The following is a 15,157-nucleotide window of genomic DNA, read 5'->3' as shown; positions in this document are numbered from 1 at the left end:
CCATAACTACCGTGGCTGTGTAATGTATATATGTATTTAGTTTGATAGTGTTGTGTGATGTGTCTACCTGCTTGTAGTCATTTTTCTATAATGTGTTTTGGCCATAATTAAATAACTGCATTTTTATACAGCCTGTCTAAGTGTAATCTGTGATTCACATTATGTGACCTCATTGTGGACCCTTTACAAGCTCACCCCCTCTGAAGAACTTAGCCTAGACCGCCTGTCACTGCTACCTAAATTGGTTTGGCTACAGCTTCCCAGAGTTTTTCCTGTCACAATATAGGTTGGCCTTCTATACATCTGTTCACCAGGCCAGAGTATAGAAAATCAGGCCTAACACTCCTCCTCTTCATAACTCCCCAACCACAAAAGCTGTGTCCTCACCATCACCACCTGGACAGGCACACACTTCCTCAAGCACAACTTCTCCTAAATAGAATTCCTCTTCATCAGCCCCCCACCCTGCAACTCCAAGATACAAACCTGACTTCACACCCTGGAGCAAAGTCTCACCACAGGCAACCACACACGTCCCTCTCCACACCAATTTTACCATAGATGGAATTCTCGACTTTAGCCTGCATCGCAACTAGACAGGATTATGAATGTAAGCATGTACCACACTTAGATGGAATCCTTGACTTTAGCTTGCGTTACGTCTAGATAGAAATGTGAATGTTAGCATGGCCGACACTTAGATGGAATCCTTGACTTTAGCTTGCGTTACGTCTAGATAGAAATGTGAATGTAAGCGTGTACCACACTCAGATGGAATCCTTGACTTTAGCTTGCGTTACGTCTAGATAGAAATGTGAATGTAAGCGTGTACCACACTCAGATGGAATCCTTGACTTTAGCTTGCGTTACGTCTAGATAGAAATGTGAATGTAAGCGTGTACCACACTCAGATGGAATCCTTGACTTTAGCTTGCGTTACGTCTAGATAGAAATGTGAATGTAAGCGTGTACCACACTCAGATGGAATCCTTGACTTTAGCTTGCGTTACGTCTAGATAGAAATGTGAATGTAAGCGTGTACCACACTCAGATGGAATCCTTGACTTTAGCTTGCGTTACGTCTAGATAGAAATGTGAATGTAAGCGTGTACCACACTCAGATGGAATCCTTGACTTTAGCTTGCGTTACGTCTAGATAGAAATGTGAATGTTAGCATGTACCTCACTCAGATGGAATCCTTGACTTTAGCTTGCGTTACGTCTAGATAGAAATGTGAATGTAAGCATGTACCACACTTAGATGGAATCCTTGACTTTAGCTTGCGTTACATCTAGATAGAAATGTGAATGTTAGCATGGCCGACACTTAGATGAAACTGTGAATGATGACTAGTGCAACACCTGAATGGAATCATGATCACTAGCCTTCCTCGCATCTAGGCGGAATATTGAAATTGGAAAGCGCCACATCCCAATGGAAAGGTGAATGATGGCAAGCATCACACCTAGACATAACTACAAGGACAGCAATGCCAACTAACCAATCCACTAACAATTTCACCCCTCTGCATACACCTCTCAAACTCTAACCAAACACAACCACAAGCCTAAAACTTCACCACACTGCAACAACAAAACAGACCACACATAGACTCACACAACAGCACACGACGACTATTGACCGTAAAACACCCAAGCCCAGCCAACGGACCCACCAGGCAGAGGCTGCCAACAGCACATCACTGCTCTCTTGCACTTTTCCAGCTCGTTCCCACTAACTCACCCCCCTCTCCCTGTTTCAGAGCCACCAGAGCGCCAGGGGACCACTCCGGTGGTGATAGTGCGCGGTACAAATATCCTTTAACATTAACATTAACCCTCACCTTACCTTCACACTCCACAGAGCTGGCATCAAAAAAGTATGCAACCTACAACTACACGTCCTATGCAAGATAAAAACACAGCCTTCCCCCTCACAACCTCTGCACCTTGGACTTCAGTCCAGGCAGTCGTTTGGGAACACTCTCCTTATCAGACTCCCCGACAGTACCCTGTAAACCATACATAACGCAGCACCAAGATTCTTCCTGCACCCACTCAAACACTCCCACATGACCCTGGCTCTTTCCCAGCCACACTGGCTCCCCATACTCCAGAGAATTGCTTTCAAAGTACTCTGTATTGTATACAAAGCACCCCCCTCAAAACTCCAACCTACCTCCACAACAATCTGAACCCCATCACCCACACAAACACCAGGCAAGTGTGCCGCCATCCTCTACACATTCTACTCTGCAAGCTAACATGCACACGCAAACAAGCACTCACACAGTGGGTATCCGGGGCCTGCAACACTTCACTCCATATTCTCACGCCAACCACCATCAACACTTTCCGAAAAAACCTCAAAACATATCTCTTCCCTCGCACCTAATCCTGCACTCCTCTTCCACTGCCTTCGCTTCTCCATCCTTTCTTCCTATCCTGTCCTGAAAAATGCGGTAATTACTGTGTCACCCCCACGCCTTCACCCCGAGACGCTGTACAAAAAGTCAAAAATAAAAGAATGTTGTGAAAGTCCATTCCAAATACACCAGGCTTTCCATCTTGCAATGATAGGCTTTTATCAGGAAAGGATTTACATGCTGATTCCGATTGGCTGCCCAAAGCACTGCAGTCCTGTCATCTGTATCTAAGCCACCCTCAGCCACTGTCTCCCATCTCAGTATACAAGAGCCAGAAATGGTTGCTTGTTTTTACCAAGACTTCAGCGCAAGAAACAGATGCAAGGACAGACGTATTGCTGATAAATCAAGTGACTGAAGACAGACTTGGTCAGAACCTTTTAATTACACCAGCAACTGGTGTACACCCACAATTAAGCTATTACATTTCAGAAGGTTGCTGAGAAATAACAATCGCAGCCCTTAAAAGCACATCACAAGTTCAAAAAGAATGCGGGGTCTGGGGGCTGCATTTTGCAGGGGGCAGTGTTTTGGGTGGAATGGCCAGCGACTAGCATGGCGCACCCAAGGCTGCGTATCCCTCTTCATGGCCCATCTCTCTTCTTTCTGCTCTCATACTAATGGTTTTAGCCAGGAAGTGGTGGAGCCACCTGTTCTCTCTCTTAGTCTTTGCTCTTCGTGGACAAACTGAAAAGTAGGCCTCTTTGGAGACTGGGCAGCTGTTGGGTGTCAGATTGATGTGCGAGGAAGAGGGTGGTGCCATGCTCGCCCCCACTCCTCCATGGATATAAAACATTCAGAATGATGCACTGAGCAGAGCACCCTCCTGCATAGGTATTAACTGAAATAAAAGGTGCGCCTCTTTTATGCAGCACAAGGTAGCTAGCTATTCATTAAAACTCTGTGCACGGAATAGAGAGCCACCGAAAGGTACTTTACAAATCACAAGGAGTAAAGGTAAACAGACCCCAAAAGCAGGGTCTTCCAGGGGCTCATGCCACTGGTAGGAGATGTGCAGCTTTGAGCAAACGCTGCTGTCCATGTGCCGTCCTTTGTGAAGAAAACCTTTCAACGGGTCAAGAAAAACATGACTAAGAAAAAAACAGCTCCCCATTGGCCTGGTGTTTAGGCTGCTGCCTTCAGTGGAAATCGCGTGTTTGTGATTTTAGCCTTGAGTACGTGTTTAAGAGGCCGATTCATGGAATTTTGCGCAGAAAATCGCGCATGGCTATGCGCCGAGAAGGACACTGCGTGATCCTGCGCGCAGAAGAAAAAATGTGCGCCCTGCGAATTCATGGAATTGTTTGCGTAAAGTAACCATATTCGCAAGTCACGGCTGGAACGCCCCCAACTCGCCCCCACACAAAGCATAAACAGCCATAACAGCTACCTTTGCGCGCTCCCCCGGCGTAAATACACCCACCCTTCAAACAGTGTGTGGGCCCCCTGTAAGCAGGCCTGCGACGCGACTCGGGGAGCCTGGCACCCCGACAATATGCGTATGAAAATTCAGCAGTAACTCAGGAAATATATATGCGAACCCAAGTAAAACGTTCCTGCACCCTGGTACACAGTTTATGCGTACCTCTATGTTACATCAAACATCGATTAAGTGCAAGTACCCGGAAATCCGACATGCAATCCCACCTGTGTGCAGAAAATCCTACGCTCAAGTGTACTTATGCCATCCTTCGGTGGCGGATCCTATGAAGGACTTGCATTGGCCTTTTTCCAGCCCAGACGTTGCGCAATCAATTCCATGAATACGTCTCTTGCCGCGCAATACTGGCTGTGCGAAGGGCTGCCTGCAGGCACTCCCTCGGAACGCCCACTTCTTTGCAAGTTATTCCCCATTTTTGGTGCTCCACCCCCTTCCCAACCCTTTGCGCAGGCCGCACCCACCCTCTGCTCAGAGTCTTGCGCAAGGCCCACGACGGCTCACACAGGCGTACCAGGCCAGCATGAAATCCACGCAGGTCCAGGAAAAGTACTGCGCATTCGATTCCATGAATCGACAGAGTTGCACATGCAGATTGGGTGCAAGGGGTCCATATTCTGTGCAAAAAAAATGACATTAATTGGCCCTTAAATATTTGTTTCCCTAAAGCTCAGGGTCAATTCGCATTCATCAGTCTGAAGTCAATGAAACGAGTACCTCTGTAGATCTAGTCATTAGATCTAGGAAATCATTATCATGTAGCTTGATTTATAAAAAATATATTACACATGAATTACTATTATTACAGAATTCTTCTATTTTTAAAATCTTTGTTCATTTAGACAAGGCACACAAGGCAGCAAGGCCAACCCATGAGAGTAGGGACATGAACCCGTTCACACCCACAGAATCATTATGTGCAAAGTCTGATTACATCAATCAGGGGGCCCCACAGAACCCCAGGAGCCGGTTTTGCACGTTTCCATTCCACGTTTTTCTAACTGTGTATCTAGTTAGAAACTAATCGACTCGCTACATTACTGTGCCAGACATGTTTTGTGCCAGGACCATGCTAAAATGGCATTAACTGTCATATACAAGTGTGTTTCTGGTGCTGTTGTACATTACCATGCCTGATGTGTCAATCCACAACACCATGCTAGAGTTATACTACATTGCCATGCCAGATTTATCATATCCTAGCACCAGGCTAGAGTTATGCTACAATGCCATGCCAGATTTATCATATCCTAGCACCATGCTAGAGGTATGGTACATTACTTTGCCAGATATATCATAGCCCAGCACCATGCTGGAGATATACTACATGGCCATGCCAGATTAATCATATCCTAGCACCATGCGAGAGACATGCTACATAACCATGCCAGATGTGTCAATCCACTGCACCATGCTATAGTGATGCTACATTGCCATGCCAGATTTATCATAACCTAGTACCATGCTAGAGTTATGCTACATTGCCATGCCAGATGTATCATATCCTAGCACCATGCTAGAGTCATGCTACATAACCATGTCAGATATATCATATCCCTGCACCATGCTAGAGTTATGCTACATTGCCATGCCAGATTAATTCTATCCCAGCACATTGCTAGAGGTATGGTACATTACTGTGCCAGATGCATCATAGCTTAGTACCATGCTAGAGTCATGCTACAAAGCCATGTCAGATGTATCATATCCAAGCACCATGCTAGAGGTATGGTACATTGACATGTCAGATGTATCATATCCCAGCACCATGCTAGAGTTGTGCTACATAGTCATGCCAGATTCATCATATCCTAGCACCATGCCAGATGTATCAAATCCCACTACAATGCTAGAGTTATGCTACATAACCATGTCAGATGTATCACATCCCAGCACCATGCTAGAGTTGTGCTACATAGTCATGCCAGATTCATCATATCCTAGCACTATGCTAGAGGTATGGTACATTGACATGCCAGATGTATCATATCCCAGCACCATGCTAGAGTTGTGCTACATAGTCATGCCAGATTCATCATATCCTAGCACCATGCCAGATGTATCACATCCCACTACCATGCTAGAGTCATACTACATAACCATGTCAGATGTATCTTATCCCAGCACCATGCTAGAGTTATGCTGCATTGTCATGCCAGATTTATCATATCCGAGCACCTTGCTAGAGGTATGGTACAATACCATGCCAGATGTATCATATCCTAGTACCATGCTGGAGGCATGCTATCTAACCATGTCAGATGTATCACATTCCAGTTCCATGCTAGAGGTATGTTACACGTCCATGCTAGATATATTATAACCTAGTATCATGCTAAAGTTATGCTACATTGCCATGCCAGATGTATCATATCCTAGTACCATACTAGATTCATGCTACATAACTGTTAAGTTGGATTTCTGAACTCTGACCTGGTGGGCAGAGGTTCAGAAGGCCAGCCTAGTTTCTTAGAACAGGGTAACCTCTGGACAAGGCAGACCAATCAGGGTAGCTATGGCAGGCGATCAAGACTAAGTCTCAGGAGGGGTGAGGGTGATTGAAAGGCCTCAATGAGCAGACAAAGCATGGACACTTACAAATGACTCCAGACAGATGTTATATCAACATTATATGTACATTTATTACAAGGCCTTTGTAACTCAACACACAGTAAAAGAATCACAGCAATACTACCAAACCAACACAACACAATCAATACAATATATAAACAAGACCATTGGGGTCTAAAGGGTTAAAGGCACGAAATATGTTCACAACCTAGAGGGGGAGGAAAATAGGCAGTGCAGGTAGTCTTTAGTCTCCTTCAACATCAAACACACACCTAACTAAGAGGCAGTCCAAACCCTAAGAAGAGAGGAGCCTTATGCTCAATAGTACATGTAGTGCAGGCGCACGCGGTTGTTCCAATCGGAAAAATTGGGTCTCTTCAGGGGTCTCTAGCAGCTCAGGAAGGTGGGTGAGGCGATGAAGAATAGATTCCTACTATTCGAGGAGGGCCTCGACTTGAAGGCAGAGGTGATTCCTGTCACAGGTTTCCCCCCTTCTCACCTGTCTTTGTTGTTTGCTGGAGTTCTTCGATGGAGTCTTCTTTCGTAGAGTTTAGGTCTTGTATAACCCAGCGTGCAGATCCTCGGGTTCCAGCGTGCGTTCAGCGTTCTGAGACCTGGGAACGTTCAGATGTCCGGGAAGTCCGAGGAAATCCAGGAAACAGCGAAGAGTGCACACGGAAGACGAGTGCACGGAGATCCGGGATGCAAGGAGGACAAAAAGGAGGGGGAATGAAGGAGGAGGAATTAGGGGCACCGGGAACCAAGAATCAAAGGAAAAACACAAGCGAACTATGGCAGCACACGTCTAGCCATGGCAAGCGGTAGTGTTGAGACGCGCAGGGCCGTGGGGGCCTGTCCGCTTTATAGAACATAATGCATAGGGCGTGGAAACTGGTAAACAGTATTCCGCGTTCGGCGGCCATGTTGGGAGTACTGCTGAGTGCAAGCCCCCATGGATCAGGGACCAGGAAGTCCAGAAAGGATGCGTCCGATGGTTCATGACAATTCCAAGATTCAGGAATAGGTTGCTTGTTCGCACTAGCAGTGCAAAGGAGAGTGACTCCTAGGGGCCACTTGTGCGTAAAAACAGATGGAGGGACTAGGGGCCACTGGTTAAGGTTAGGGTTACTCACCGGCCCCAGGCGCACTCCAGACCAAACTTCGCCAGTTGGGTCCACTGCGGCTGCAGGTTCAAATGCGACAAAAAGGACGTCTCTGCGGCTTTCAGCTGCAGCAATACAGTGATGATTCCCCAGTGGGACAGTGGCGATTCTTCCGCTCCTGATGGATGGATCAGGCCAGTTTCACTGCAGCAGACTTCAGGGGCAAGAGGGTCACAAATGCAGTGCACCGGCAAAGATAGTTGCCATTGCTGGGCAACACGATAACCGTGTTTACTCCGGTCCTAGCGCACTCATCTCACTTCAGACCTGGGAATGCCTGGGAAATTCGGTGTGAGGGTGTCGGGGACACAGAGCTAGCAGTATGCCAAGTTTCGAGGGCCTCCTCAAAACGATGGCGGAGACAGAGCAAAAGTCCTGCGTAAACTGGTCAGCCCACTGGTTGGCCCAGGGACACTTCTGAGAAGACTTACTTGCAGGTTTTGTTCAAGGTGCTGAGGATAGTTGGTCCCACTATTCCAATGGGTTGAAGCATCTTTGCAGACTTTCTAGGATGACCAGATGCAGAGGGGTCCCACGGGACGACAGCAGGCTCAGGGTGCCAAACCTTCCAGCAGTTCACCAGCGGTTCCTCAACTCAGCTTAGTTTCAGGATACTTGGATCCTATTGATTGATATTTTATTTCTATCGCGCTTGTACACAAGTGTTTCAGTTTCAGTTTCCTTAATTCAGTGAGAACTCCAGAGATCGACATGGTATGGGTGTTTTTGGCCTCCTCTTATCCAAAGTTCCCCAAAACAGAGAGGACCCAATGGGAGATCTGCTCACAAACACACACTCCATAAGTGGACTAATCACGGACCATGGTGGTCCCAGGCATTCACAGCACTCCAGACTCTCTGGCACCCAGGATGTGTATTGGGAACAGACACCTCAGCCCACATCCTGGAGGCACACACAAGGCAGGCAGAAGCCCGTGAAATCAGTCCAGTCCTCCTCCTGTTTCTGAGCACTGAGACATTAGCAGCAGGTGACCTTTCATTCAAGGAGCTGGAGGTTAAAGTGCTGCCTACCACCGGCTCCTTGGATGAAAGGACTGCCTGCTCTGTGTGAGCTTGGGCACACTGGTGTCACACCTTTGGTGCACCCTTCCCCTTCTTTTGTTTAAAATGAGGGTGTGTGTGCATCAAAGGTAATAATGCCAGTGCGCGCCAGATCTACATCTATTACAAACACCCCCCAAACCTAGGCAAGTGGGTTCTCCTTAGGGGGCATGGCCTTAGTAGGCCACAACTCCTAAGGAGAGCCCCCCCCTCAATTACTAATCCCACTTAATACACTGGCAATAACCATGCTTGATATATCATTTCCCAGAACCGTGCTAGAGTCATACTACTGTGGGATGTAATCAAAGCGCCCAATCTGAAGGGCCATGTGAAAATGCTTCCCTGTCATTACCAAAGGAAAAGCAGTATTTCAATTCACCGAGGAAGAAGAAATTCAAAGGTCCTTTTCACATGGAAAATAGGATTTTTAAACACTGACACAGAAAATCCGTAAGGAGACCGCTCGTTTATGAACTATGGTCAGAGTAGAGCGCTATAGATTAGAGTCAGTGCACCAGTGATGTGTCAGGAGTGGAGGAAAGGTATGCACGTGGTATGATGCCCTGCTCATAGATATGCCCAATGGGGTCGTGATTACATGCACTAAAATGCTGGGACTGCTCACAGCATTGTTAAATCAGAAAATCAAGAAAACTCGGCAATTCACACACGAGTGCAAGTATTGCCTCCTGCGCGTTTTCGACCAATGTCCACTGGATAGAATGTTTTCTGCATCTGTGCATGTCACCACAGGTTGGATAATGGTCCCGTACTAAATTTAAGCGGGCAATAGAACTGCGGTTTTCTTGAGAGAAAAATAATGTTTTGATTTTCTGATTTAACAATGCCGTGAGCACTCCCAGCATTTTTCATAGTTCATAAACGAGCGTTCTCCTCGTGGATTTTTTGGTTGTGTCCACAGTGGCTTAATTAACCCACGCTGACCACCCGGACCCTGACACACTAATAAGCCACCTGTTTTGAGACTACTTTCCTTATACAGGCTCATGACTGGTAAGAGCAATTCCTTCCTTCAATCATGAGCACATTAGTTAGACCCTCCAGTTTGTTTGCTACTAACTGATTCATGGTCATTATCTTTAGGCATGACCCCTCTGCAGAAGTACTACTTACCTGCCCCATCAGTGTACGCAGACACTAAGATGACTTACGCCAACGTGCTTTTTTTAATTACGCTAAGCACTGCAATCTCCATGTTTCTCTTCTGTGAACTGTGTCTCTCATGCATACAATGCATTCCAACTTTTAGATGTTTGATTTCATACTCACTCCTGATACATTCTTCTGTCTATTTATTCTGACAGATTACATAGGATTCTTCATTCATAAGAATGTATCCGTCCTGATGAAGACTTACGAAACCACAGCTTCTCAAGTTTAGCAAAAATGGCCGAAACACTGTTGTGTTGACCTGTTTTCGTGTTGTCTTTCAACGTTTGATTGTTACACATATATGTGCTTTTGACCAGACAATTAAAATATTTATTTCTCATGTCACCCCTACTAGGAGATCTAGAGAATGTAATTGCTTCAATTTGAACTCCAAGTATTGTTTATTTGGAATTTGCTACTCATGTACTATACCATGTATGTTTTCATTTTGAATATCCTATGTCTTAATATTAATGTGTATTACAACACTTACTGCAAACAAATTAAACAAGAACTGCAGTATTTTTTCAAACATTTGTGTCAATTCAGATTCTATTGAAATCCAGAAGTGAGAAGTACTAATCATCAGTTGGACTCCTATGACCTTGCTCAATTGTGTTGTTATATGAGTCTACTTACCTGGGTAGAGCAAGGCATTAAACAGGTGTCCATTGTGATACATTATTGTGCCAGGCATATCATACAGCATAACCATTCTGGAGCTGTGGTTCATAACCCAGCTCAACGTATCATACCTCAGTACCATGCTAGAGTTATGGTACATTACTGTGCCAAATGTGTCCTAAAACCATGCTAGAGTTATGCTACAGTACCATGCCAGATATATTATATTCCAGAACTATGCTAGGGTTATGGTACATTACTGTGCCAAATGTATCCCAGAACCATGCTAGAGTTATGCTACAGTATCATGCCAAATATATAATATCCCAAAACCATGCTAGAGTTATGCTACAGTACCATGCCAAATATATAATATTCCAGAACTATGCTAGAGTTAAGGTACATCACTGTGCTAAATGTATCCCAAAACCATGCTAGAGTTATGCTATAGTACCATGCCAAATGTATTATATTTCAGAACTATGCTAGAGTCATGCTACATTACTGTGCCATATGTATCCCAAAACCATGCTAGAGTTATGCCACAGTACCATGCCAAATATATAATATTCCAGAACTATGCTAGAGTTAAGGTACATCACTGTGCTAAATGTATCCCAAAACCATGCTAGAGTTATGCTATAGTACCATGCCAAATGTATTATATTTCAGAACTATGCTAGAGTCATGCTACACTACTGCACCAAATGTATCCCAAAACCTTGCTAGAGTTATGCTACAGTACCATGCCAGATATACTGTATTCCAGACCTATGCTAGAGTTATGCTACATTACTGTGCCAAATGTATCCCACACCCCTGCTAAAAGTATGCTCCAGTACCATGCCAGATATATTATATTCCAGAACTATGCTAGGGTTATGGTACATTACTGTGCCAAATGTATCCCAGAACCATGCTAGAGCTATGCTACAGTATCATGCCAAATATATAATATCCCAAAACCATGCTAGAGATATGGTACAGTACAATGCCAAATATATTATATTTCAGAATTATGCTAGAGTCATGCTACATTACTGTGCCAAATGAATTCAGAAACCATGCTAGAGTTATGCTACAGTACCTTGCCAGATATATAATATTCCAGAACTATGCTAGAGTTATGCTACATGACTGTGCCAAGTGTATCCCAAAATTATGCTAGAGTTATGATACAGTACCATGCCAGATATATTATATTTCAGAACTATGCAACAGTTATGCTGCATTACTGTGCCAAGTGTATCCCAAAACCATGCTAGAGTTATGTTACAGTACCATGCCTGATATATCATATTCCAGAACTATGCAACAGTTATGCTACATTACTGTGACAAATGTATACCAAAACCTTGCTAGAGTTATGCTACAGTAACATGCCAGATATATTATATTCCCGGACTATGCTAGAGTTATGCTACATTATTGTGCCAAATGTATCCCAAATCCATGCTAGAGATATGCTACAGTGCCATGCCAGATATACTGTATACCAGACCTATGCTAGAGTTATGCTACATTACTGTGCCAAGTGTATCCCAAAATCATGCTAGAGTTATGCTACAGTACCATGCCAGATATATTATATTCCTGAACTATGCTATGGTTATGGTACATTACTTTGCCAAATGTATCCCAGAACCATGCTAGAGTTATGCTACAGTAACATGCCAAATATATAATATTTCAGAACCATGCTAGAGTTATGGTACTTTACTGTGCCAAATGTATCCCAAAACCATGCTAGAGTTATGCTATAGTACCATGCCAAATATATTATATTTCAGAATTATGCTAGAGTCATGCTACATTACTGTGCCAAATGAATTAAAAAACATGCTAGAGTTATGCTACAGTACCTTGTCAGATATATAATATTCAGGAACTATGCTAGAGTTATGCTACATTACTGTGCCAAGTGTATCCCAAAACCATGCTAGAGTTATGATACAGTACCATGCCAGATATATTATATTTCAGAACTATGCTAGAGTTATGCTACATTACTGTGCCAAGTGTATCAAAAAACCATGCTAGAGTTATGCTACAGTACCATGCCTGATATATTATATTCCAGAACTTTGCAACAGTTATGCTACATTACTGTGCCAAGTGTATCCCAAAACCATGCTAGAGTTATGCTACAGTACCATGCCTGATATATTATATTCCAGAACTATGCAACAGTTATGCTACATTACTGTGCCAAGTGTATCCCAAAACCATGCTAGAGTTATGCTACAGTACCATGCCTGATATATTATATTCCAGAACTATGCAACAGTTATGCTACATTACTGTGACAAGTGTGTCCCAAAATCTTGCTAGAGTTATGCTACAGTAACATGCCAGATATATTATATTCCAGGACTATGCGAGTATTATGCTACATTATTGTGCCAAATGTATCCCAAAACCATGCTTGAGTTATGCTACAATACCATGCCAGATATATTAAATGCCAAAACTATGCTAGAGTTATGCAACACTACTGTGCCAAATGTATCCCAAAATCATGCTAGAGTTATGCTACAATAACATGCCAGATATACTGTATTCCAGACCTATGCTAGAGTTATGCTACATTACTGTGCCAAGTGTATCCCAAAATCATGCTAGAGTTATGCTACAGTACCATGCCAGATATATTATATTCCTGAACTATGCTATGGTTATGGTACATTACTTTGCCAAATGTATCCCAGAACCATGCTAGAGTTATGCTACAGTAACATGCCAAATATATAATATTTCAGAACCATGCTAGAGTTATGGTACTTTACTGTGCCAAATGTATCCCAAAACCATGCTAGAGTTATGCTATAGTACCATGCCAAATATATTATATTTCAGAATTATGCTAGAGTCATGCTACAATACTGTGCCAAATGAATTAAAAAACATGCTAGAGTTATGCTACAGTACCTTGCCAGATATATAATATTCAGGAACTATGCTAGAGTTATGCTACATTACTGTGCCAAGTGTATCCCAAAACCATGCTAGAGTTATGATACAGTACCATGCCAGATATATTATATTTCAGAACTATGCTAGAGTTATGCTACATTACTGTGCCAAGTGTATCACAAAACCATGCTAGAGTTATGCTACAGTACCATGCCTGATATATTATATTCCAGAACTTTGCAACAGTTATGCTACATTACTGTGCCAAGTGTATCCCAAAACCTTGCTAGAGTTATGCTACAGTAACATGCCAGATATATTATATTCCCGGACTAAGCTAGAGTTATGCTACATTATTGTGCCAAATGTATCCCAAATCCATGCTAGAGATATGCTACAGTGCCATGCCAGATATACTGTATTCCAGACCTATGCTAGAGTTATGCTACATTACTGTGCCAAGTGTATCCCAAAATCATGCTAGAGTTATGCTACAGTACCATGCCAGATATATTATATTCCTGAACTATGCTATGGTTATGGTACATTACTTTGCCAAATGTATCCCAGAACCATGCTAGAGTTATGCTACAGTAACATGCCAAATATATAATATTTCAGAACCATGCTAGAGTTATGGTACTTTACTGTGCCAAATGTATCCCAAAACCATGCTAGAGTTATGCTATAGTACCATGCCAAATATATTATATTTCAGAATTATGCTAGAGTCATGCTACATTACTGTGCCAAATGAATTAAAAAACATGCTAGAGTTATGCTACAGTACCTTGTCAGATATATAATATTCAGGAACTATGCTAGAGTTATGCTACATTACTGTGCCAAGTGTATCCCAAAACCATGCTAGAGTTATGATACAGTACCATGCCAGATATATTATATTTCAGAACTATGCTAGAGTTATGCTACATTACTGTGCCAAGTGTATCAAAAAACCATGCTAGAGTTATGCTACAGTACCATGCCTGATATATTATATTCCAGAACTTTGCAACAGTTATGCTACATTACTGTGCCAAGTGTATCCCAAAACCATGCTAGAGTTATGCTACAGTACCATGCCTGATATATTATATTCCAGAACTATGCAACAGTTATGCTACATTACTGTGCCAAGTGTATCCCAAAACCATGCTAGAGTTATGCTACAGTACCATGCCTGATATATTATATTCCAGAACTATGCAACAGTTATGCTACATTACTGTGACAAGTGTGTCCTAAAATCTTGCTAGAGTTATGCTACAGTAACATGCCAGATATATTATATTCCAGGACTATGCGAGTATTATGCTACATTATTGTGCCAAATGTATCCCAAAACCATGCTTGAGTTATGCTACAATACCATGCCAGATATATTAAATGCCAATACTATGCTAGAGTTATGCAACACTACTCTGCCAAATGTATCCCAAAATCATGCTAGAGTTATGCTACAATAACATGCCAGATATACTGTATTCCAGACCTATGCTAGAGTTATGCTACATTACTGTGCCAAGTGTATCCCAAAATCATGCTAGAGTTATGCTACAGTACCATGCCAGATATATTATATTCCTGAACTATGCTATGGTTATGGTACATTACTTTGACAAATGTATCCCAGAACCATGCTAGAGTTATGCTACAGTAACATGCCAAATATATAATATTTCAGAACCATGCTAGAGTTATGGTACTTTACTGTGCCAAATGTATCCCAAAACCATGCTAGAGTTATGCTATAGTACCATGCCAAATATATTATATTTCAG

Source organism: Ambystoma mexicanum, chromosome 14 (genome assembly GCF_040938575.1).
Source record: "Ambystoma mexicanum isolate Mex_15411 chromosome 14, UKY_AmexF1_1, whole genome shotgun sequence".
Classification (NCBI taxonomy): domain Eukaryota; kingdom Metazoa; phylum Chordata; class Amphibia; order Caudata; family Ambystomatidae; genus Ambystoma; species Ambystoma mexicanum.
The sequence above is the reverse complement of the archived record's forward strand: the minus strand, read 5'-3'. Positions refer to the sequence as shown.